Genomic DNA, 25,330 nt, shown 5'->3' with positions numbered 1-25,330 from the left:
CCAGGCAGGTGGTGATTGCCCACAGCTAGCCAGTGGGAAGGCTCCAAGCAGTCCTCATCTTACTTGGTGTGGCAGGAGGTTATTCAGTGCTAGGGAGGAGAACAGAAAGTCTTTGACACTTTTCCACTTTTCCTTTTCATCTCAACCCACCGGTTTGTATCTATTTTATCTTCTAGTCATTCAGTGGGTTGCACAAACTTCTGCAAGTGAGGAGGTTTCAGCCAAGGCATATTGGTTAGTTAAGGAACTGGAGAAGCCCACCTGACTGTATCTCACATTGTATAGTAATAATAATTGTTTAGATTGGAGACAATGCTACTAATGCAACCTTTCTATATACTGTTGATAAACAGAAGGTAAGTAATCAGACTGCACAGCAAGTCAGGCACAGGCTTAAAACCCAAATCTTCATCTCCTTGGTGCTGCACTGGAACACACTGCTTCCTTAGAAAGCATGTCTTTTATTTGAGAAAAAGATATTTGAGAAAAATTATATGAAAATAAAATAAGAACAATGAAAGAAAAGAATTCTTTAGACATAGATCATGTGAGCAGATGGAGTGCATAAAAAGCTAGAGAGTGTTACTGTCACCACAGGTGCAGGGTTTTCTCTGAAGTGTGCATAGACTGTGTTAGGGTTAATGCTGTGTCTCCAGTAAGAATATTTTGAAGAGTAAACATGTTGAGATATTCTTTTGCTGTTTCTGCTAGAAATCAGCTTTGGTTGGATTTTAGGAAATAGCTTCTTTTTCAGTACTTTTATTTTTTATATCAGACATAGTAGTTTCTGCTGTCCTATACATCTTCTAGGTACAGACAGTGCAAAACCCATCAATTTCACATGTTCAGAGAGATAACGTATTAAGGAAACTGTGATATGTATACTAGAAATACTGTCTACCTGTAGGAAATACAGCCTTGTATTTCTACCTGGCCTATTTACATGAAGTTATTGGCACCCAGAATTTCCTTACTTCTGTACCTACCCAGAAACCTGCTATAAAGTTTCTGTGGTCAGTCATTCACTGCTCTGCACCTTATTTATGCATTGCACAGTTGATGTCAAATCAGACCTGGCACTTTGTTTATGCTGCACTTATTTTGCACAGATATGAATGACTGACAGGAGTGCAATGCAGAAAGGAGTGAGACCCCTATTTCTAGTACGTGTGTGCTCTTCTGGAATTTTTAAAGTGATATAAAAATGCATATTCAAGTCTAACGGTACAGAAATTACTAGGAAAAAAAAAAAGTTGTATTTGAAAAAAATTAATGATGCCACTTGAAGCTGAACATGCACAACCTGGAGAGATTTGCTGATGAAGTGTTACTGGGGCAGATGGTTTCTGAATGGATGGATAATATAGCGGAAACGTAAGACTGCTCTGAGCTGGATGTAGGTGAAGTGTTTTCTTTGAAACTGTGGTGCAAATATGAACAAAAGGGAAAAGTGGTTTAACTGAAAATATAGCAGCCAAAATACTCAGTCTGTTTTGTCACATTACTTCCACGACTACAGTAGTTCACTCTCTAATGGTTTTTTTATCCACATTAGTATGGATTAATTTATAAAATAGTTACAGATGAATTTAGTAGAAAAATGTATTTTTTTGTTGTTATCAGAGTATTCCATCCTGTGATACACTACAGGACTCATTCATGGAGAGTTCGTGACATGTATGAATACCCTTTTGTATGAGGCTCAAATTTCTTGCCAAATTATAATGCTGAAATGTGAAGACTAAATAACATAAGTATTTTCATGACAAATGTTGAAGTGTAGGTTTTTCCTACCAAACACTTGATACTGGGAAGATGATGAAAACTGTGCTGCAAGCTAAGCTGCCTTTCTGTACTCTTCCACCAGTAGCGGTAGTTGTAAGGGGGATACTGAAAAAATATGGATGGATTCCTAGTTGTAATAAAAGAAAATTTTCTTTTTATCAATTCTTTTCCTGCTCTCACTGAAAGCAAAAGAAAGCTGCATTGGCTTTGCCAGGAGGCCTTGAGTGAAGCAGGGGCAAGCCAGGATCCTGTCTGGTCATGGTCTGAGGATACTGTAAGTTGGCAAACTGGAGGAAGCAATGAAGTACCAATTCAAAACGGAGCTGAGTCAGAAATTCAGCCAAAGAATTAGAAACTAAGGGAACCCTTGCAGAGGGAGAAGCGTCTTGCATAGTATATGTTCATATTATATTATATGGACATACGGGTCAAAAACCTCGGGATGTAGAACACACCCTTTCCCGCGTTCTTCTCGAGACAAGTGGCAGTGGAAGCTGTTGGACGTATAGAAAAATGAATATATGTGCCACTGAACTGTGGGTGTGCTGCAGTTTCAAAGTGTCAGACACTTGCAGTGCATTGTCAGGATGTTTCTGCATCGCTTCATCAGCGGGTCTTACTTGGTGTAAGCAAAACTGTGCACCTGGAACTGAACTGTGTCTCAGCATTTGCAGTTCAGCACCTTCTGGATATAGCAGGGCAAGGCGTGAAGCAGGGGCAAGCCAGGATCCTGTCTGGTCATGGTCTGAGGATACTGTAAGTTGGCAAACTGGAGGAAGCAATGAAGTACCAATTCAAAACGGAGCTGAGTCAGAAATTCAGCCAAAGAATTAGAAACTAAGGGAACCCTTGCAGAGGGAGAAGCGTCTTGCATAGTATATGTTCATATTATATTATATGGACATACGGGTCAAAAACCTCGGGATGTAGAACACACCCTTTCCCGCGTTCTTCTCGAGACAAGTGGCAGTGGAAGCTGTTGGACGTATAGAAAAATGAATATATGTGCCACTGAACTGTGGGTGTGCTGCAGTTTCAAAGTGTCAGACACTTGCAGTGCATTGTCAGGATGTTTCTGCATCGCTTCATCAGCGGGTCTTACTTGGTGTAAGCAAAACTGTGCACCTGGAACTGAACTGTGTCTCAGCATTTGCAGTTCAGCACCTTCGGGATATGGCAGGGCAAGGCGTAGGGGTAGGATCAGGGTGTGTTACAGCGGGATGCAGGATAAAGAAACGAGATGCAGGAGCCCTGCCTTGTTCTGTAGCACTATCAGTGCAGGGTTAGTTCATTCAGCAGAGATCTCAGCTATGCTGCATGCAAGACTGATAGATGTTGAAAAAAATTGTAAAAATGAAATGGTACATAAATGAAGTGTTAAAGAGAGCCAAGTCACTGAGCAGTTGGAAGCCATCAGTTAACTATGGGGAACTGGAGCTGTTGACAGCAGGACAGAGAAAATATTGTTTCCTTTAACTTTTTGTCAACTGGTTTACTCAAATGGCTGTTTCAAAACTGATAAACCAACTGGGAGTTGAGAAAGTGGGAAGTACTGCCTTCTGGTCTAGGGGTAAACACACGACATGACTGAAATGGCGTCTCCTGGTTTTAAAGTCTGAAGGAGACAGTAAGCATTTGATTACAGGCTGATCACCTCAGTCAAGTTCAAATATAGAGCCTGGGTTGTAAAAATTATGCCAGTCTATTTTTTTTCTGTAGTATCATTGAAATCGATCACTTTTCATGCATACAGAGTTGATAGACAAGTCCCAGACATCACTGGACATAACCTTATTGATTTTCTTGATAATCAAAAAAGAACAAAATCACAGGGGAAAATGAGAGACAAGATGAACTACAGACCTTTGACTGGCTGATCTCTCAGTTTTACCCGTACTTACAACTTGTCTGTACACGAAAAAAACCCCATGTGTCTGTTCTTGTCCTTCTCCTGTGCTTTTACAAATGTTGATTCTCTGAATGTGTCCTTGAGCAAAAAGAGAAGAAATAATAATGGGGGGCAGGAGTCGAAAACCAAAGTTTTTGTGAGTCTAGACTTCAGAAAATATTTGGATTTTGTCAGTAATTTAGGCAGTCAGCTTCAGCCTCCCCTATATCAATTAGCATTTTTAGGACAGAACTTCATTGCTCAGAAATCCCTTGGAATGTTTCTCCCAAATTCAGTTTTGTTTATCCAGAAACTGTGAAAGGAACATCCAAATGAATTTGTCTGCTTTTATCAGTTCTTCTGGGTTAGTGTGGTACTGTAATCATGGACAAATGGTGTAATTCTCCCGGGCATCCATCCCTGCTGTTACACATGAGGCTCAGCAAAGGATTTTGGGATAGAAAAGGCCTTTCTAGTGAGGCAAAAGCCAGCCTGGCATCACAGAGATGTTCATTGTCATTTTCTGTGGATTTTGAATTATGTCAGTCTATTCTCTACGGTTATCATATCTAATAATGGAAGTAATAAGTCACTGTAAATAACTGTGCATTTCCAGACCATTCCAGGTGAAATAAACATCAGAAAAATATTAAATAATGTCAGCTTTTAAAGGGAGGTTTGCAGCTGCCTCCTCCACCTTGACGTTGCTGTTACATGGGAGGCAATAGGATCGGAAATTTGTGTGTAGTAAGACAACTTTAACGGGAGGAGAGGGTGGAGGAAGAAAAAATTCCTGGAGCTGTTGTTTAGCCTGGGGGTAGGCAGCTCTGCATCCTCCAACACCCACCACCTAAACTGACCTTTATCTTCCTGCCAGTGCTGGGAACACAGGGACAGTTTCACTCGCAGCTCTAGGAATTTCAGTCTGATGCGATTCCACTGATTTCCATGGAAATCTCAGGCGATTCAAGAGAAAAGGAAATCATAGCAATAATCTTTGCAATGAAAGCGCTTCTGTGAATTGAGGTGTTTTCTCGGCTGCGTTTCATGTGCTGATGGTTCCTGGAGGACTGGGACAGTCTGGCTGATGGTTCATGTGCTGTGGAAAGGAGGATGAGAAGAATGCTAAAGCGTAATGGAAAATGGGAAAACCGAATGGATGGTGCATTCCAGTGGAGAAGGGTGAATGTTGCAGCATGTTGGCAAGTCCAAATGGTTGTTTAATTGTCAAAAATTGCAAACAAAACCTTAGAGTACTTGCGGTTCTCCAGGCTTTGGCAATGGAGTGCAGGTTACTTGGAACTGGGGCCACTGTAAGCCCATTGGGAATTTAATCTTCTGGAGATGACCAGGACAGTGGGACAAGGAAGACTGTAGCTGTTTTCAGTTTTGGAAAGCAGGATTTGCTCCAGGGGTTGGGTTGGTTCAAGATCTAGGGAAAACTCAAAGCGTGTCATGAAGAGCGTCTTGCTTTTGCATTGAAGGAAATGGAAACCCAAACGCTCACCATCAATGACTGAAATTAGTGTGCTAGCTCCCTCAGAACTACAGGCAAAACATGGACTTTCTGATGTGGTTTATATTATGGCGCATTTTGAACATTCCTGCTTCAGCTGCAACATGGAGGGCTGTCCTGAGACCATCTCAGAGGTTTCTATACAGATAACTTGAGTTTTCATCATAGGTTTAAATAAAATAATGTTGAAAGTGATGGAGATCTCTCAGATTAAATACTTTCTTCTTTGTCTTAAGGTAGTCTTTATCCACTATGGAAGAGACTGATAACTTAAATAATTTCCTCCTGAGAGAGACAGTTTAGGCTTTTTGGAGGGGACAGAGACAAGGCAGGGGCTTTGCCAGCCACTGCAGAGGGTTCCTGCATTGAGAGGGGTCTCAGAGAGGGCAACTTGGCTGTGGAGCTTCTGCATGGGGTCTGTGGGGCAGAGATTGATGGAGCTGGATGAAAAAGTTGGTGATGGAGAAAGAAACCGAAGGAGCAGTAGACCATAAAAGTAGACCATAGCTTTGCATTTGGAGGTACAGGAGAAAAGAGATCAGCGTTGGTCTGTAGGGAAATAGATAAAGGAAAGTTTAAAAAAGAACAGTTTAAGTTAATGCAAAGAGATGGAGAAGAGGGAGAAACACAGCTGGAAGGAGTGCTTGGGGAAGAGAGGAAAAGTGGGAAGTGAGGTCCTGATGTCCTGTATGAGGTCCCTCGTGCTAGTGGAGGGGTAAAACCAAACAGCAGAGTGGGGACTGCCCTTTGTGGGGGGGACCACAAAGTGGGGACTGCCAGTGTTGCCTTGGTGGGAGGTACAGAAACTGCAGTTAAGTCTGTAAGGACACGTACAAGGGAGGAAAGAGGATGAATTCCTGTGGGGGCAAGGACAAAAGTGAACAGACAATACGTCTACGCTGAATAGGTGAAAATTACTCGGAGGATGAACTTCTGCATCAGTTAACTGTCTGATGGCACACATTTTGTGGCACTGTAATAAACGTCTGCTCTGCTCCCCTCTATCCCTGTGATTTCTATTGAGGAACCACAATGCACGTGAAAGGTCTTTTATAAGTGACCAATTTGAGGACAAATAGAAACTGGTTTCCTTGTAGAAGTGAAGTGCACTTGAACTGCAAGTTGAACAAAATGCTCTGGAAACACTGTCTCTGGAGACGGGGGCAGGCTAAGGGAGAGGGAGCATTGCTGAACAGCTTCTGCCGTGTGGCTCTGGCCTGTGGCTCTCCCCAGCCATCCAGCTTCATTCCTACCTGGGGCTTCTTCGTTCCTACAGGTATAATTATTTTTAAATATATTTTTAAGCAAATGGAAAGGTTTTTAAAAATCTGTTGGGATTTGCAGACTTTAAAGAGAGGTTTCAAAGAAAGTAATTGGCTTTGCCTTCGTTGAGACACTGAAGCTCAATTTTCAGTGCAGGAGAGCATTAAAAAACAGCAGAGAAAAATTATCTAAGTGCATATAGTTGTAATACATGCTGCATTTGTAGCATCCCCAACAGGATACAGAAACAATATAGTTCGGGCACTTTGCTAGCATGAAAGAGCATCATTCCTTTGGTATTAGTTTATAGCACATGGAGTCATCTCTCACTTGCAGGAAAAGTCACTGAAATAATTTATGTCACTATTAAACAGCTTCACTGCTGATCCATTGCAGCCTCAGCACATTAACTATATTTACCATCTAAGATGCAGAAAGGAATCTGTCCTGTCTGACGAGGAAGCAATAAAGTTTTAGTGAGATGGACGTAAATCAAAGTTTAAGTTTGCCTAGTAAAAATACATAAAGCTATGTTTCACATCATGTTTTATGCATAGCAGTATTCTGCCTTTATGAATAAAACCTGAATTTGTTGATAAATACTATTTCCATATTGTTGATTGTTTTGGTCTGTAAATTAAACACTGTATACATTCCATGCTGATCTAAAGAAAAATGCCTTTTTTGGCGCTTAATGTCTCCTTTGTTTTTGCAAAAGTAAGGAGTGCATTGAATAGTCAAAGGGGGACAAGAAATGGGCTAAAAATGCAAAGCCATTTGACATTCGCTTCCTGGAATCCTCTTGGTTTCAAGTGCACAGTTTGCTGCGTAAACCTGGATTTCTATTTTTCTCTTTGGAGCCTGTGGTTTCGCATCAAGCCGTCACTTTGTTAAAGTCTTGCAGGGTGTCTGTATACATGACAGACTGGCCACAGGATGGGGTTTATTGCTGTAAGCCCTTTCCTGGAAGATGATTTGGCCACCAAGAACCTTTGTACGTGCAAGGTAATGACACTTTAGATTGGTAACAGGGAAACATGCTCCATAGTTCTGTCCTTGCTCATTTGTCTTGAGATTCTCATTCACCGACTGCCTTTACTCAGACATTAACTGAAATACTGTCTTAAGAGCTGGTGGATGGTTGTTGCTGTTGGGAGACAGGCCAGATTTTTGAAAGCAGCTCCTTCTGTGATGATGAAGACCAGCAGGGTTTCAAGGGAGCAAGCTCGGTTGCTGGATGTGCTCCAGCGTGGAGTGACAGTGTCTTGAAGATGTATTGCCAAGCTGAGGAGGGCAGAGTGGTGAGTGAGTCCACAGAGCTCGAAGGAAGTGCTGTAGGGGAAGGCAACAATAAGAGATGTGTATCTAAGGTCAAGAAAATTCCCTTTTTTCTCTTATCAATTCTTTTGTGCTTTATATGCCAATCTGGACCACCCGATCTGATGACCTCTGGCCCCCTCACGCGTTAGGTGGGGCATTGCCGTCACTGTTTTAAATGTTGTGGTGTACTGGGTGTTCTTCCTCCCCATAGATAGGGAAGAAAGGGTTTAGAGAGACCTAACTAGAGAGAAAATCCTGTCACAGTCAAAGGGCTTTGTGTGGTGGAAGAAGGAAAACATTTTGCCTATGTGCTGGCCCTCACATATCAAGGTTAGAAATTGAGAGGGGGCAGGGAGGAATATGGTGTTTGGTTTTGAACATCTGTGATCTGATCATCTGAGCATGGCTCATCTGCTCCAGAACTTGTAGAATTTTTCCAATACAGTGGTCTTGGTGTAATAAAACTATGTGCAAATCTTGCCTTGCCGTTGAAGTTGAGATGGTAACTTGCCAAGACTGTTTTTTCTCAGGAGAACTCAAGTCATCTCATTGGCATTCAGGATCTACCAGTGCCTGGCTACCTCCTGAGATAACTCCTTGCCCTCACAGGCTCATGATGCAGTGTGCTTGCCCGATTTCCAGTGTGGACTGTGCACTGCATGGGCTGTGGTACCGAGTAAGCCAGCCTCATCTGGCAGGCAGAGCATCTCTCTGTGGACTTAATGGCCTTATATGGCTTTCAAAATGAGGCCAGATGATAATTTGAGCACGCTGCTACATTTTTCCTTCTCCTTATCATCCTAATTATTACCAACATTCTTATTACCATCATCCTTGTTATTAACAGAACCATAGCTTATGCATCTCTCCAGCAGAAATAACCCTCAAGGTCTGTTGTACCTAGGCATGAGTAGATGCTACAAACAAACATGCGTGTTTGCTTCTGTTAGTTCAAAATAGACTTTTATGGTTACTTTAATGTATCTTTTTCTTTATATCTTGAAGGCTTAAAAAATTGCCCTGAGACATATCAGTAAAATGGGAGCTACGCTGAAGGAGTGAGCTATCAGCAATCCCAGCAAAAGGATGCTTTAGAATACATGGGTGTCTGTAGCATCTTTCATATGGACAAAGTTACCATGCCCTGCAGGCTGTCTCCATGTGTCCAATTGCCTATTTTAACAAACACATCTTTAGCCTTCCAGAAGTAAAGTAGGGTCATTGCTTGGATGAGTAATCTGACACTTGGAAAGTGATGCAGTGCGATGCTTCTACTGCTCTCCAAACAGCGTGCAGAAAAAAATAATAGTAAAACTAAAAGATAACATATAAGCAATAAAAAATAGCAAGTATCACTTCCTGGGCACATCAATCCTGGCATCATCAGCCCAGCCACGAGTTAGATGGTGAGGGGAAAACAGAGACAAAATGCGTCTCATTCTAGCACTGAAGATTACATGCCATCAAACAGAGAAAATTACCCGAGACCCTTCCAGATCACCTAAAAGTTGGGGTTGTGTATATGCAGTACATTGAAAATCTGGCCCGATTTATCATGTTTGCAAGAAAGCAAATACTTGGAGGTTTTGTATTTTAAACAGCACTCGAGGTGCGTGAAAATAAATATATAAGGTAACCTTAAAGTCTAAGCCCAGGAATGAAAATCTGAGCAGACTTCAGCCTTCATCATCAGCTTAGCTCTCTGGGTATGACAGGCAATTTTCCTTTTTAATTTTCACCAGCAGTAAGGAAGCTAATGGTACATCTTAAAAGATATGACCTTATCCTTGTAAGCTACCTGAAGCTTGGCAGAAAATAGGATGGCCTCACTTCCTATGAAAGGCTGGCTTGAAGGGAAAAATTCCCTTCTTGCTTGCATCAATGGACTGAGGGATGGGAGGGAAGATTTGATTCTTATACACAATTTTTAGTCTGCTCCAGGTTTGATCTCTGTGATGGCTTCTAGTTGTAGCATTTTATATATTTTTTTTAAATTATAGATGCTCTGTACAGATAGATATGATTCTGTTTGGCCAGAATAAGTATGGTATAGGGCAGAATTTCTCAATATCATACCTAGGTGCAGAATTTTCTTCCTCCTCACAGTTCCTCCTGAAGTCAACAGAATGGTCTGCATTTGTAAAGTTATGGATCTGCTGCATTTTAACACAGCAAGGATTTTGATGAAATAAGAAGTGTAAATTGCAGCCAGAGCTATTTCAGTGAGTAATCTGACAAAATATCATTGATATTGTGAATCTGTCATAACTGTGGTGAGAGAAAATAGTGAATTCTTCTGTGTTTGTTTCAGTGGGTTTGCTGATCCAAATACACCTGTACTTATTGGGAAATGATACATACAACTGTATTAATTATGTCTTAGAATTAATTTTATTTTATTTAGAATTAATTTTATTAATTTTATACACACTGTACACATCCCTCCCTATCATGTTACTATGTTTTTCAGAAGAGCCAAACCTTTCCCCACTGATCTTTGGCAGTAGTTACTCCATTAACTTACTGTTTCATCGGCTGTCAGAAAAAGAAATATTTATACATCATTAAATTCCTCTTTTAAGATGTCATACAGGAATTCTATCAGAGCCCATGTCACAGTGCTGCAGTTATAAGATCAGTCTCTTTTCTCTCTTCAGCTCTTCTGTTGTACTGCTTTTAATTTGCTTTACGATTTCGTTAAAAATGCAGTGTTGCACCCTCTCATAATTCGTGGAGTTAATGAACTCTGCCAGCCTGGTCTGTTCAAAGAGTGCAGTCTGGTAATTTGCAAATATTTTTAACTGATTTCCATTCTGGGGCCCAAATGCTGCCACGCTGTGCAAATCTCAGCCTGGATGGCAGGCGGGATAAGGGGAGCAGGAGGCAGAGCCCTGCCATTCTGGCACGAGCTGGACTCCAGGTCCCCCCTGGGAAGCAGACACGCTTTAAACCTTCTGCCAAATGACTTGTCCAAATTCCCATAACTCTCTGGATCAGCAGAAAACTAAACCTGAACATCACAAATGCCAAAATAATGATCTAATCACTGGACCATGTGTCCTCTATTTAACTTGGCTTTAGAATTTGCACTCTGCTGACGTGAATAGGACAGTTCACACATCCAACTACTGTTATTACAGGTGTCTAAAGACTTGAGCACACATTGCTGCATCGGTTGAAACTCATTTCACATTTCAAAGGTTTTCTTTGTGATCAAAGGGGCTACAGACTTCTTTCTAAATGAAAGCAGAGATTTTGGGACAAAATATATAGCCACCATAGAAAACGAAAGGCTAAGAGGGAGGAGGGGGGCTGGCAATCAACCCAAAGCAGGCCTTTTTTTTTTTCTGGTCTGCCTTTGCAAGAACTAAGACTTTGTTGGGAAGAGGAATATCTTCCCATTCTCTAGGTGTGTTTGATCAGGAAGTTGTTGAAATGTAACTGCAGCTGAAATGTGACTGAGAGCACTTCTAATGGCTCTAAAGAATGTGTTTTCAGAAAAGAAGCCTGCTTCAAACAAGCCATGTCATAATTTCCTTGTGCTATTATGCGATCATTACTTGCAGCTACAGAACCAAAGACCAACATTTCACATTCTGGCAAAATGACTATATGTGTTTACACGGACCAGACCATTTACACACAGCTTAGTCATTGCTAAATTTGATTATAATAATTCCAGCGTAACATCATAACCAAATACAGCTTTTTCAGGAACTTAGCAGAAATGAAGCTTCACTAAAAAGATGTTCAAACTGAACATAAAGCTGGTGTGGACAATTTGAACTGATGGAACAAATGGTGAGGACACGGACAAAGTCATGTCCTTGCTGTGCCGTGCGGGCTCGGAGTGACCCTCACTGTTGTTTATGCACTTTATCCAATTATTCTCTACTGCAAAAGGCAGAGTGGATGCAGGAAACAGGGACCAGACCCCAGGACATCGCTCTCCTGCCTGAATCCACTTACTTTTGGGCTGCCAAGCAGGTTCCCTGCCTGGTCCTGAGTATTTGTGGAACAGTGGCCCAATTTCAGGAGCAGGGATGCAGCAGTCTGGGAGCTGTAGGTCTGCCTGTGCCACACCAGAGACCATCCCCTCCACTCCTTGGGAGTATCATCCAAACAGGGCAAAAACTGGCAGTGGCCACCTTCTCCTTCTCTAACCTTGCCTACAAGAAGCTGTGTGATACTGCATAGCAGGAGAATTGTGCCTTAGTTTCTCGAGGATTGGTCTTGTGGAGTAGGTGGGTGCCTTCTCTCACACTAGTCTGTGGGTGCCAGCATTTAGGGTGGGCTTGGAGCCTCCTTGTGTGTGCTGTCAGGGGAAGAGCTACTAGTTCATTATCCATTTTCTTGCATGCTTGATAGGCTTAAATCTCCTGAAATGTGCTGCATTTCTTTAATCCAAGAGCAAAATCTACCCCGTTTGACTGGACTGGCATTATGTGTGTGGCTCTTTCCAGTTTGTGTGCTGTTGACCTCCTGGCCAGCTATCACCGTAACTCCAGAGCTAAGGTGTCCCTCTGGCAAACTACAGCCCACAGCTGGTATTTCTAAAGCTCTCCTGGCAACTGTTTTTCATGACTAGTATCAAGATGATCTGTAAAGATACCAGGCACAGAGAAAGAGAATATTCAGATACTGTCAGCAGACGTCAGGGTGTTTGTTTATTTGCTTTAATTGTTGCAATGGATGTTCTGGGTCATTAGTTGCAATTCAAGAAGATTTAAGCTAAGGTCACTTAGCCCAGCTGGAGAGAGCAGCTCAAGCTGTTTGCCTCCACATGTGGCTGGTACAGATGCAGGTGTTCCTCCAGGCGACTTAAACTAATGTTTTTTCTGTCTCCTTTGAAGCTTTATAGTTTTAAGTGTCTGAAGTGAGTGAGCATTCTGGTGCAGGTCCTTGAAATTTATGGCATCTGAGGGTCATGGTTTAAAGGATGACTCTATATTAGCTTCAGAAACACAAGTAAGAGATCTCTTGGAGATATTTTGTCAGGAAAATAATAATTGAGTGGACCTATCAACACTCCTTTGCTCTCTGAGTGCTAACTCTGACTGTTTACTGATCATATAGCATGTTAAAGCTAATTTCGGACTTGAGTGATATATTGATAGGGATATCCCAGTGGCTTTGAAGTCTAGCAGAGTGGTGATTTACAGAGATTGTGCTGTTTACTTTTAGAAAGGGAGGAGCTACATTGCAACAACAGGAGCTCTCAGAAGGCAGGGTCAGTGGTTGTCATTCATTCCCCAGAGTCCCATTATTTGTGCCTTCATTCGATAGCTTAGGCCAAATGTTTTCACATGTTTCATACCCCAGGAGATTCCTGCTATTTTAGGAACAAAAGCAAGTTTGGATGAGTTTCTGGATTCATATTTGCAATGCTCCTAGTCTAAGAATCCCCCCCACAGGGTTGTCTTGCATTAGTGATTTGTGAAAAATTTGAGTATCCAAGTACTATTGTAAAGAGTGTTGTATAATGATTATAACCCTAATCCTTAGTATAATCCTTAAATTTAGTGTATCCTGGCAAGTTTCCTTGAATAAGTGTACTTTGCTGCTAGATCCAGCAAAAAGGAATAAATTCCATGAGTTAAGCAGAATGGTCAATATCCATTTTGAAATTAATTCTTGCCTGCGTGACTTTAGGCTTGCATGATTGCGATTGCCATTACATCTAGTATTAAAAAAAAATAATCATTTTTTCTTTTAAGTCCCTAAGGATCTCTAATGACATTTATGAAAATTCACTGCTTAACTTTTCCTTCTTTTTTCTCCATTTCATGCCACCATTTTGCACATCTGTCTCCATGGATTTATCAGAACTCAGCTAGTACAAATGGGAAAATGGGGTATAATATCAAAGGATCTCTTTAGGATTTTGTAGATGATTGGCTACAATTCTTTCCAGGTGATTTTGAATAAGAGTATGGGTTAGCTCTTTTCATTTGTGATCTATAAACAAGAATACTTGCCATGAATGCATCAATCAGTTAGAAAAAGAAGTTGCAAAAAGATTTGATCTTTCTCTGCAGTACTGGCTCAAAGCCTATATTGTTCCCCAAATCTATCTTTAGGATGGAAAAAGCTGGTAAAAGATGCTTTTCCTGATAGTGATAGCTAAAATGGAAGTATCACTTTCTTTTTCCTACAGCTTTGGGATAGAACTTGCCTGGCTTCTTCATGTATTTCTGAATTTCACAGACAGTCCTACACGCGACTCCAGTTTTTAACCATCTTCATTCTGTGCTTGCTCCAGACCAATACACCAATTCCATGAGTCTAAATATTTCCTCCTGAAATACAAAAATCAGAAAAGAGTCCTACAATGTAGAGGTTCCGTACCCTTGTGAAGGGAAGGGGGAAACGCCGTTAGCGCGGGGCAGGGAGACGCTTGCCTTGGCACCGGCACCACCGGAGCTCTCAGAATATTGCTCTTTGCAAGGAAGGTTTAACAAACAAACACCACAACACAGAACTGACAGGGCACGGCAGCTGAACAAACAGACAAGGATATAATTTATCCTTTCCCCTGTTTTTCAGTGTCTATTTAATGCATTAGCTAATATGATGCTTACTGTGTGGTGTCAGTTATGACAGAAGCTGCTTCGTTTTTTGCCTGGGTTTAATTGAGAACAAGGAAAGAGAGGGCAAGAAGTGGAAGAGTTGGCACAAGAGAGGAAAATGGGAGGGCTGGGGGGAGAAGAGAGAAAGGACATTGTCACTAGAGACTGTGGGACATAGACACACCCCAGACCTCAAGAGCTGTCTTTGATTAGGAACCTAACAAGAAGTCCTTAATAATCTTGTCTAGATTTTAATTACTTGTGCCTTGGTTACCACAGCATCCTTTTCTCCGACCTTGACAATTGTAGCTGTGCCAAATGTTAACTTTTTTCCCCATCCCCTTGGTCACAGCCTCTCCCAATGGATCATCTCTCCCTGAGAAGTGACAGGTCATCCTGCAGCACCAGCCTGGCTTTGTTGCATTCACAAACATAACAGCTTCTCTCAAGCTGCCTTCACCGTCTGAAGACACGTCTTAGAAATGTCTTTGCTGCTGTCCCTCACATTGCTCCTTAACATTTGTGCTGGCTACAGAGAAACACACGAGGCTCCTTTTGTGGAGCTTGTCTCCATGTATTCCTTTTCTGACTTCTTCCATGTTAGATCCTCTTTGATTTTTGGGGCTGAAGCCATCATTTTGCTATTTGTTTATTAGGGGTTTAGCAGAACATGATTACCTCCCAGGACAGGGGCTATTATGCACCATGCTAATAGGAATGATAAAATTTTATGAAAGAAAACAGATTGAAGAACATCTTTTCAATGTCTTTTGGTTATGTATTTCTTGATACATACGATACCAATAACTCCCACTTTTCCCTCCCGGTTAGAGGATGACCTCCAGGGTCATCAATACCAAATGCTTTTTGGCTTCATCTGGCAGAAGGGGCCACTATTACCACCACTATTTTTGTGTGAGTGCTGCTGCAATAACTGTGACTGAAAATCACACAGTAGGACACTGTAGAGAGCTGGAAAACTGCTACCTATGAGGAAAATTAGAAGAAGAATTTCCCCCTTAAAATGAATTTATCTGATTCCTGTCTTCCTCAGATACACAGATTGAGGCTTAACTGCATAGAGTAGTTTTTTATTGTTTCTGTCGAGGAGGATGAAGGAAGGATTCTGATTGAATAAATGATGTGTGTGAGGCATGGTTGATGACTAGCAATCATTGATTTGCCCAGCTCTAGTTTTCAAACACTGCAATTATTTTCCCATTTTGTGGCCACTGTCTCTGAAACTATATCATGTGTAAGTACTCTGAATATTTTATATTGCCGTGCTTCTTTTTCCCCAGGTTTCTTCCTCTCTTCTTTCCCCAGCATTTTAATGGCCTGGGCTTTGAATTGTTTTATCACTCTAAAAGAGATTGACTGAACAAATAATGTTGCTCTTTTGTTGATTGCCTTGTTGTCACTTAAATACTATTCCAATATAATGGGTAAGTTATTACTTCTAAGATAGATTTACTGCTACTTTTTTTTTTTCTGCCTTTGAGAAGAAGGAAGTCATCTCAGGAAAAATCATGTTTTTTAGAAAGGAAGAAGGTACTGTGCATTTGAAACCCATGAGAATAGTTGCTTTGCAGTTCAGGGTAATATAGCCTTTAATTAACTGACGAGGAGACTTTAAAAGGTAAAAGTACAAGTTAGGTTCCTGGTATTCCCTGTGGTTTCTCTTTTTTTCTCCCTTAGTTGTATGATTTTGCAACTTTTTGACCAATGATACAATAAATAAATACTCTTAAATCTTTTTTGCTCTGATTTTCTGTAGAAGGAGGATTCCAGAGCATCCAAATGGAATGGGAGCAAGCCAGCAATCCAGTTCTCATTAGTGGTGTCTGATTACTCACATTTTGCCTAAGTATTTGAAAACAGTGTAGTTATTCTGAATTTACTGTGAGGAATTTACCACAATGAATTGGTACAGAACACAGGTCTCTAATAGATGTATAAATAATTGCATCTTTGTCACATCCAGAAAGCCGGCTTGATGTATGGATAAAGATAACTGTTTCTTGATGAGCTCAAGTCCTTGAGTGTTAGTGCTTTAAGAGATTTATGGAGAGTTGCCTGAGACAGCACAAAGTCTATATTCAGAACAATGTATTTTTAGAAATAATGCATGCAGGTAGCAGGCCTGATTTTTATATCTAAGGAATACCCCAAACTAATGCTGTAATCAATAGAAAATGTGAATGGTCAGCATCTCTGAAAGCTAATGCCTAGTAAGAGAAGCAAGTGCTTTTCCTTTTATCAAAGAAGAAATCAAGAAACAAAGATCAAGAAATAAAATACAGAAAAAGAAAAAAACTCCTCAATTCTCCTCTGCTTTTCAGAAAATAAGGCTTGTGCACCTTTTTTTTACCATTTATAGCTCTTCTAAGTGTGAAGAACCAACTATGAAGAGGAAAATTCCCAATCAAAGGTGTCATATGGGGGAGAGAAAGAGCTGCTTGTTTTCAGGCTGAAGAGGTAAAGGTTAAGTGACAGTTTGAAAACAGCTGAGGCTCATTCTAGAAAAATCAGCCTGGTACACTTATTCATCAAGGAAAGGAGTAACAGCAGAAATGCTGATTTCTCCTTCTCTTCAAGAAGTGCTGTGATACTAGCTTTGGTGGAGTTTAACTAGCCTGTTGTTAAAAGTAGGTAATAATATGTAATGTTAAAGAAAAACCAAACCCAACCAAAAAAATGTGCTTTGCTTTGGGGTTGCCTGTATCCTATTGCCCTGCAGCAGAAACGGAACGAAATCAAAGGCAGCGTAGAGAGGTTTTTCACAGAGAGTGAGGCAGTGGTAAAAAGGTGCATCAATAGTGAAATACCTCCTGCCTGGGTCAAAACAACCTGGAAGAACTGTAGTCTCTCCGAATCGATATCCAAGATCATAAGGGATATAAGACTTCAAGTGTGTTGGCCTAAGGAAACAGTAGGAGCTATGAGAGTAGATCTGAGAGGCAGGTGGCTGAGACCATGAGCTGGGAGCATGGTGCTGGGCTTGTCAGATGAGGAAAGGGTGGTTAGCTGGGAGGAGGGGACCTCCCATGGGCACATAACAAGGCTGCGGGTAGGTGCAAGTACTGCTTCTATAAGCTCTGCTACACAGGTTCTATCTCCTTGGGTGGCTAATGACACTTCTAATCCCAAGTGTCTCTCTGAGAAAGGCTTGCTGGTCCTAAAGTGCTTTGGGGCTTCCATCAACAGAGACTGGGGAATCAGTTCAGGAGCCTTGGGTAGGAAACTCAAGAGATCCAGGAAGATCCTGGAGAAAGGGTAGAAGCCCCCAGTTTCTTTGCAGTCAGACTGCACTCCCAGTTTTCCATTTCACAGAGGAAACAAGAGGTCATCTGGAGACAGCCTAGGAATCTTCCTAGCAGTGAATTGCTGCCCTGCTCAGGGATCTAGGATGCTACACAGTTGTTCAAGATGGCCACAAGGTTCTTTTTCCTTTCCCAAGGTCATTGAGAGTATCCTGTAAACCCCGTTTTATAACTGACTGGAAAACACAATTTAATTTGCCACGTGGAAAGCAGTAGCGTATTATTGGGATAGGGTAACAGACAGGTGAAGACCAGTTCTATGGTGCGTGAACGTAGAATTACATAAAAATAAGGTTTAAAAGTCAAAAGGAATCAAATGAATAGTAGATGTATTGCAATATCTTCCTAATACAAAAAATATTGTGTACTGCCTGCTGGGAGGGAATTAATTTAGTCTATCTAAACTGAAGCTCTGCAAATTTACCACAGACGCAACTTCCTTCAATGTAGCAGAAAACTGGTGGGTTTTGCATGAATCTCTCTGTTTCTTGCTTCATTTTGAAAAGCCGGCAAAAAGAAGCACTCATTATAATTTATAGGTAACAGTATATAGAAAAGCCCATTTGTTGCTTTTCCACAAAGTTAAATGGTAATTGTCAGCCACGCTTTTTTTTTTTTTCCCCAAAATATGAGCCTGTCTGTCTAACCACAGTGTGGCACTAATGGTATAAATGCAGCAGAACCCAGATGGAAATTAAACAGCAGCTGGGTAATCATCTTCATAAATGTAATATTAAAAATATCACAATCCTTTAATTTTTGCCCTGCTTGTATAAGGCAGCGCTGCATAACAAATAACTATCATAACTTCGCTGCGAGAAGTGCAGCTTGTGACCAGTTTAAATCAAATGACTCTTTTGCCCTCCTGTTCTGCCAGCAACTGCTCATCTCACTAGGGCTTTTCTTGTACCAGTATTAACAATCTGCTCTACACCAGTTTAGGGTCATTAACCACTCATTAGTTCCCCAGAGAGGAAGGCCACCTCTTGTTTGTTGAATATTGATTAGGAGGCAGCAGAGCAGACCAGTCTGAAGCCGCCACGGAAGATGCTCAACTTCTGAAGCATTACCTCTGTATTTCATATCTCTCTGGACTAGATGGGCTGCGGCTACTTTCGTTTTCATTTTTACCGGTTGTTTTCTTTGTCCTTCCTCTCTTGCAGAAGGACCAGGCACCAAAGAGCGCTGCCCGAATAATAAACAAAAACAATGCTGTCATCCTCAGCCTCTTGCGGGATGGAGAAGTGGTCTGACAACTTAACTTGGCTTTGCTATCTCTCACGGGCAAGCCGACTTCCTTCCCCTCCTCTGATGCATTGCAAGCGTAATGGGTCTTGTCCTGCTGCCAATACCACCACAATAGATTGCAGCGCTTCTCCAAATAGAGATACTGGTGAATAATTTTCATCTCTGCTGAAATGAATTCATACATTTCCCCCCCCAGTTTGCATCAAAATCAAGGAACCTGACTGATTTAAGGTCCAAACTTGCAATTGGTAAATATATAAAACCCTTTTGAAGACAGTTTCTTGAAACCGGTAACAAAATGGTAAATACTGTTGAAGATGACCTTGAGGTAATAACTTTAAAAGCTGATAATAGGATTTGTGCTCTGGTAGGACTAGATGTCTAAAAATTAAACAAGCAAAACATTGTTTCAGTATTAAAAAACCTCATATGTTGTCTTAATATGTGCTATAATGCAAGCCTGACTGTGCATAATAAGCTTGTAATTCCATCGATTCATTGATGGTGAGATAACAAACACCTGTAAATGGCAAATGGATTGTGTGCGAGAAATGCAATGTGTGATGGACCTGCTTCAGCCTCGTGTCTTTTTCTGTAGTCTCACTGTGTCACTGTCCCTCTGCCCGTTCCTAGCCTATTACTTGGAGATGACCTGCCTAGCTCACTGTCCTCAGCACGCCATAAAGCAAACCAGTTAGATTTTATAGATGATTCCACTAGTTCAGGCACTGCTTTTCCTTTGCTTGTTAGCCATCACCTCCTATATGGTATGCAAAGACACTGATTTGGGAGTGTGTACAGCTGGGGAAAGAGGTCCTTGGGCTGATCACCACACAGGAATCACACCAGTTGCTTATGTTGCTGGTTTTGTAAGTTAAACTAATGTTTAATGAAAGTGTGAAAGGGATATAAACAAGTAAAGGAGATGTTACAGTTAAAAGAAACAGAAGCATTTCAGATTGTGAAATTGATGGCAAAGGGGGGCAAACTGTTCTTCAATTCATTGCACCCCCACAAAAGTTACAGGGCCAAAATATCACATTTCTTAAGGTGTGATCCTCTAGTATTAAAGTCAATGACAAAAAAAAAAATCCTTACTGTTTTGATAAGTGAAGGTTGAAAGCTTTAAAAAGCTCTTAATGCTGTCTTGTCCATTAGTTGTTTTGGAAAATGAAACAAGCTCCCTTAGACCTCTCTTCCCATCTTTTATGGCTCCAAAATCATCATAACAGATTATGGGCTAGAGATACCACTTCACCTCTCCCTTGCTGTCTTGAGAGTCCAGGGTTGTCTTTACCTTTATGAAATGTACCCCTACAGAAAAGAGGAAGATGTATTTAATTTTGTTCTCCATTATAGATTCCAGAAAATGCAGCTTCATCTATATACTGGCCTGTGATGAGGCAAAAAGCAGGATCTGCTCATCTAATAATCTCCTTGTATCCAATTCAAAGTCTTGCCATGCTTTCCTGAGGCAACACTGTGATGATTTCTTCATCCAATCCCTGCTAACTGCCTCTCTTAGCTCAATGTAGACTTCATAAAAAGTAAATATCAGGTTCATGCAAAGTAAGTTTTGCTTTGCTGAGCATTGAAGTCTGCCCCTCTGATGCAGACTCTTATTTTCATTCAGAGAAAATCTGTATTATAACTCATAACTTTTTGGAAATATTGGTACCATCATATGGGATTTTTTTAGAAGAGTAATATGACTGGAGTTAAGGCATTTGCTGTTAAATAAATGTTTCTTATTTTAATTTCTCGTCACTCCCAAAGAGCTCGGATGAAAATCATAGTGCTGTAATGTAGATAGGGCTCTGAGGTAGGTTGCTGCAGTGACCAGCAGATGTTATGGACTTCTTAAATGGTGCGTGGGTATCTAGGAAGAGTGAAATACAAGTTCTTGTCTTGAACATCCAAAAAGGTGGTGATCCTGAGAGCTTTATTTCCAGTCAGAGCTAGAAACATCAGCTACATTCTGCCCGGATGCAGGGGGCTTTTGGGTCTATGTAACAGAGTAGTCACCTTCTAGCTCAGTTGTGGGGCCAGCTGTCACGTGTGTTTAAGCAGCACCTTCTTAGGCTGGCCCAAGAGCCCTAGTCCTCCTGAACCAAACACTTTTTGATTTTTAATTCGGAGGAGGTTTTTGTCAGCTGGGAAGTGTAACCTGGATAGGCATTTGAATCTGTAAGGATGTGGGGAGAAAAAAAAACCCTGTGTGCTGTTGCATATCAAATCACACAGGTGCTAAGGATTGTCACCAGGGCGTGAGGGCCAGCTGATGGGAGTGAGATGAGGCACAGCTGAGACATATCCCTGGGTGCAGAGAGAGCTGTTTTGGAGGGGTGATATCCTGGGAGCTGGTTATGGGAGGACTCATCTGGACATCTTAGACCTAAGTGGAGGACTGCTAATGCCTAAAGGTCAGCAGTTTTTCTTTTTTCATATACTGAGCTGGGTGATTTTCTTTTGGGTTTGGAGAGACCTCTTTTTGGGCTGGCAGACAGTGAGGTTACTCTGAGCTACTGCCCTTTGCAGCAACTGCTGCTGATGTGGGTTTTGGACATACAAATACTAACTATAGATACACTTAGATGCAAAATTTATATCTTTCAGTCTGTATACAAGCTGTGTGTACCCCGAATATAAAGAAACGAAGTTCTGCAGTGTTCAGATATGAGAGTTTTGTGAGAGAGGGTTAAGGTTTGAAGTTAAGGCAATGTTAGCAACCTGTAACTCAACACTGCCAGAATGTCTTCAAATTGTAGACCTCAGTCTCTCTTCTGTTTGTTTTCAAGATAAACCTGACAATTTTTAGTCTAAGCTGTTTTTTAATTCCCTAGCCAAAATTGTATACCACTAAAAATAGAGTTTGTAATAGAAATTACAGCTTTTAACTCTGAGGCCTTCAGGATGGCTCCGTTGTATTGCAGTTCTGTTAATTAAAATGAAGGGGGAGAAAAATAATAATAGGATTGTGCTAATAAAGCATGAAATTAACAGTCTTACCTTAAGATACTTGCCTGTTTTTCCTTATTGCATGAGCAGTTGTCTATGTCTCCCCAAAATACACTGAAATTAAGGGAAGGATTTTTTTTTTCTTTAAAAAGGAAATTTCTAAACCTTCATATTCACTGTCATTCTGGCATCCTTTGATTTGTCACATAATTATGTTTAGGCATTTTTGGGCACTGGGTGGGAACACAGAGTAGCTTAGTTGAGTAAGTGCTTCTGGTGGAATTCAGATTGCCCGGTGCTACAGACTGAAATCACTGGAGCTGCAGGTTTAATAGTGTGTGTTGTTTTTTTTTTTTTTTTTTTCTGTGTGCTTCTAGGAGAATTCATACTGAAAAATAACTTTCACTTCTTACCTTAAACCTAGAGGGTTTCTCAAATAGACTGCGATGTTGTAAATCTACAGTACAATTTGCAGACTCTTAACAGTTACCATAATGCAGAAGCAAAGCTTTTATATCAATATGTCTATACCTGGAAAGAAAATTGAATCTTTCTCTGTGTTTTCTGAATTAAAATTTAAAACATGCAACAGCACTATAGATCTAGAAGCTGTAGGTAATGTTGAACTCGATTCTTCAAACATGATATTTTGCCCAGAGCATAATTTTTTTTTTTTGCATGGTTGTACTATATATGGCTCCATTCTTCATACACAATCTACGCAAATATATTTTTTAAACAGTCCCACCAAACAGAATTGGAGCTTTTATGAAATAGATTGGAATGACCTCAGGTGTTCATAGGGTTGGGGTTTAACAGATGCAGATTTCTGGATGGTAATTGCTACATTAAATACCATTTAAGATATTAAGTTTTGCTACTATTTTAAAGCATTTTGTAATAATATGAAAATTCTTCATATGAGTATTGTTTTTAAAAGAAAAAATAATTCAGCTGTCACGTTTAAATAACGAGAGTTTATGCAGAAGTCAGTTTGTCTGTGCACTTCCCAAGAAAAGCAATTCCAAAGGGAGAGCAGACCACCGGCTTCAAATGGGCAGGTTTGCCTGGCACTGAGTTGCCCCTGGGACATCTGCCACTGACAGTAGCCAGCCCAGCTTTCAAAAGGGTTATAAAACCCTCGAAATCAAAGCAGAGGCAAGATGTAAAATATGTTAACTTCTGTCACTCGCGTGGCTCCGAGAGACACCGATGTAGAAATAAAAAGTAATATTCCGAGTAAACCGAAATGACAGAACATGCATTGCAAAGTGCTGCTCGGGTGTATGAAGTGCAATCCAGTCACTAACTCAAATGAAATATTCTGCTGACTGTTATGGGCATCAGCCTTGCACCATGGCAGTGTCTGTGCAGAACAGCTCTGGGTAAGAACTGGAAAAAGTTCTGATAACTTATCCAAAAAAGTCATTAGAGCTAGTAAGGTGAATTTTTTTTTTTGGAGTATAGCTGATGAATCCATCTGAAACTGCTGCTAAAAGGAAACAAAAAAATGTGTTTCTTGGTAAGAGTTTCCACAGCTGAAGTGATGTTTTTCCAGATTTGAAATGCATCAGGTTTTTGATAGCCATTATTAGATGAAATACTGTTGGGAGGCCTCAGTTCTGAGCTGATCTTGTCTCATTTTTCTAGAATTAAAGGGTGATTTGTGAGGCTGCTGTGGTGGGAGCAACACTAGTAATTTTTTGTTGCAGGGCTTAAGATTTTATTGGGCGTTGTGCAAGGGAAAATGAAAAATCTCAATGCATGTTCTCATGTCTATATTTTTAAAATAAGTGTAAGGATGTATTCAGAGCTTAAAATAGGCATTCCTTTAGCTGTTTAAATAATAAAGAAAAACAAGCTTTTTGATCATGTTCTGATTGTGCGATACTTTTAAATAGTGAAAAATAGCTTAGGTGAAGATTTTAATCTCAAATATTAATGAATATCTATATATTTGTCTGCTCACACTGAAATTGGATATTAATTAAAAAAACCCAAACAACCACATATCACACTCCTGCTCTTCAAACTGTTCTTCCTACTGCTTTCAGAAACGATACTGCGCTGTGTACCTGCAAGTTCACAATTGGCCAGTCTGAATCTGGGGCCTTCCTTCTGCGTGCGAGGGAAAGATTGGTCCTGGTCTCCCATTCCATCCCTGGTCCTGCACCTTGCATGGTCTCTGGTGCATGCCAAGGTCTTCCATGGCAAGGGTCAAGGTGCTTCAAGAGCAGAGCGTTAAATTAGCTCTGCAAAAGCTCTGCTGAGCACTTGCACTGGTGCAGCAGGAGGGAGGAAACATGGTGTGGGGAAGGAGGAGGAGGGTGGCCAAGGGAAGATCTTCCCTTCTGAAGTGGACAAAGCTGCACCTGCAGCTCTTGGTGGCACCTGCTTTGGCCACTGCTTCTTCCTGAGCCAAGTCTCCCTTGGAGTTCATGCTCTGTGTTAGCAGGACTGAAATCACTGTGTGTTTTAGGCTGTGTTGTCCCTGAGTCTTGGTCCTTCAAGGAAGGAGACTGCAAACCACAAGAGATTCAAGAGTTTCAGAGTCTCTTGAGAGCATCTGGAGCTTTAAATGGGGTGTGCCAGATACTGTGATGGGAAGTGGACTCAAAATCTCATGCTTCTGGGGCAAGACGTAAATCTCTAATCCACTTACTAGGAACAGACATGAAAGGCTTATTTTATGCTACAGAGTGTATGACTAACTTGGCTTGACATGTCTGACATAAGTTTTTGTGTTTCACGCAGTGTTTTAGGCCTGCTGTGAGCTGCCTGGGTGTTTCTCCTTGTCTCTGTGAGGTGCTGCCGCAGATTCACTGTCTTGGCCACTCTGCTGCTACCACACAGTTGCCTGTAGTGCATATATACCTTAAACACATATTTTTTTCTATTTCCATAGAGCATTTCCATTTGGGTTCACATTTAGATTCTTGGCTAGCATATTAGACAGTGCTAACTGGATGTTTCTACAGTTGTTTTAACAGTGGTTTTCTTTGTGGAGTGAGACCCTCCAAGCATACCTCTGGCAAAAAGATAAGTTTTGAAATTGGGAGATATATTGTTTAAGAAAACCTCAAACTCTTCAAAAAAGACATAAACAGCAGAAGTGATTTGATTTTCAAATCATGTTAGGGGGAAAAGTTTATACAACAAGAACAGAAACAAATCTGTTTGTATGTTTCTTTTTTATATTTTTTTTTTTTTTGCCAGGCGTCAGATTCAGGGTATCGAATGGATTATTATTGGTTCTTATCTAAGTTTAGAAAGAGCTGTGAATATATAATGAATACAACAGAGAGATTTCAGTGTTTATTGGTTTACTGGTTTATTGATGCTTCACTTGCCTGTCTTTGCAAGTGGTGCCATTCATGATGACTTGGCTAATCTCCAAAGACAGTCTAGATTTGTTCCATTTATTGCTCTTCTGAGTTTGCCTTTTGGCAAAAAGTCTCAG

This window comes from Calidris pugnax, unplaced genomic scaffold (assembly GCF_001431845.1).
Source record: "Calidris pugnax isolate Ruff unplaced genomic scaffold, ASM143184v1 scaffold60, whole genome shotgun sequence".
Lineage (NCBI taxonomy): Eukaryota > Metazoa > Chordata > Aves > Charadriiformes > Scolopacidae > Calidris > Calidris pugnax.
This window is presented reverse-complemented; position numbering follows the sequence as displayed.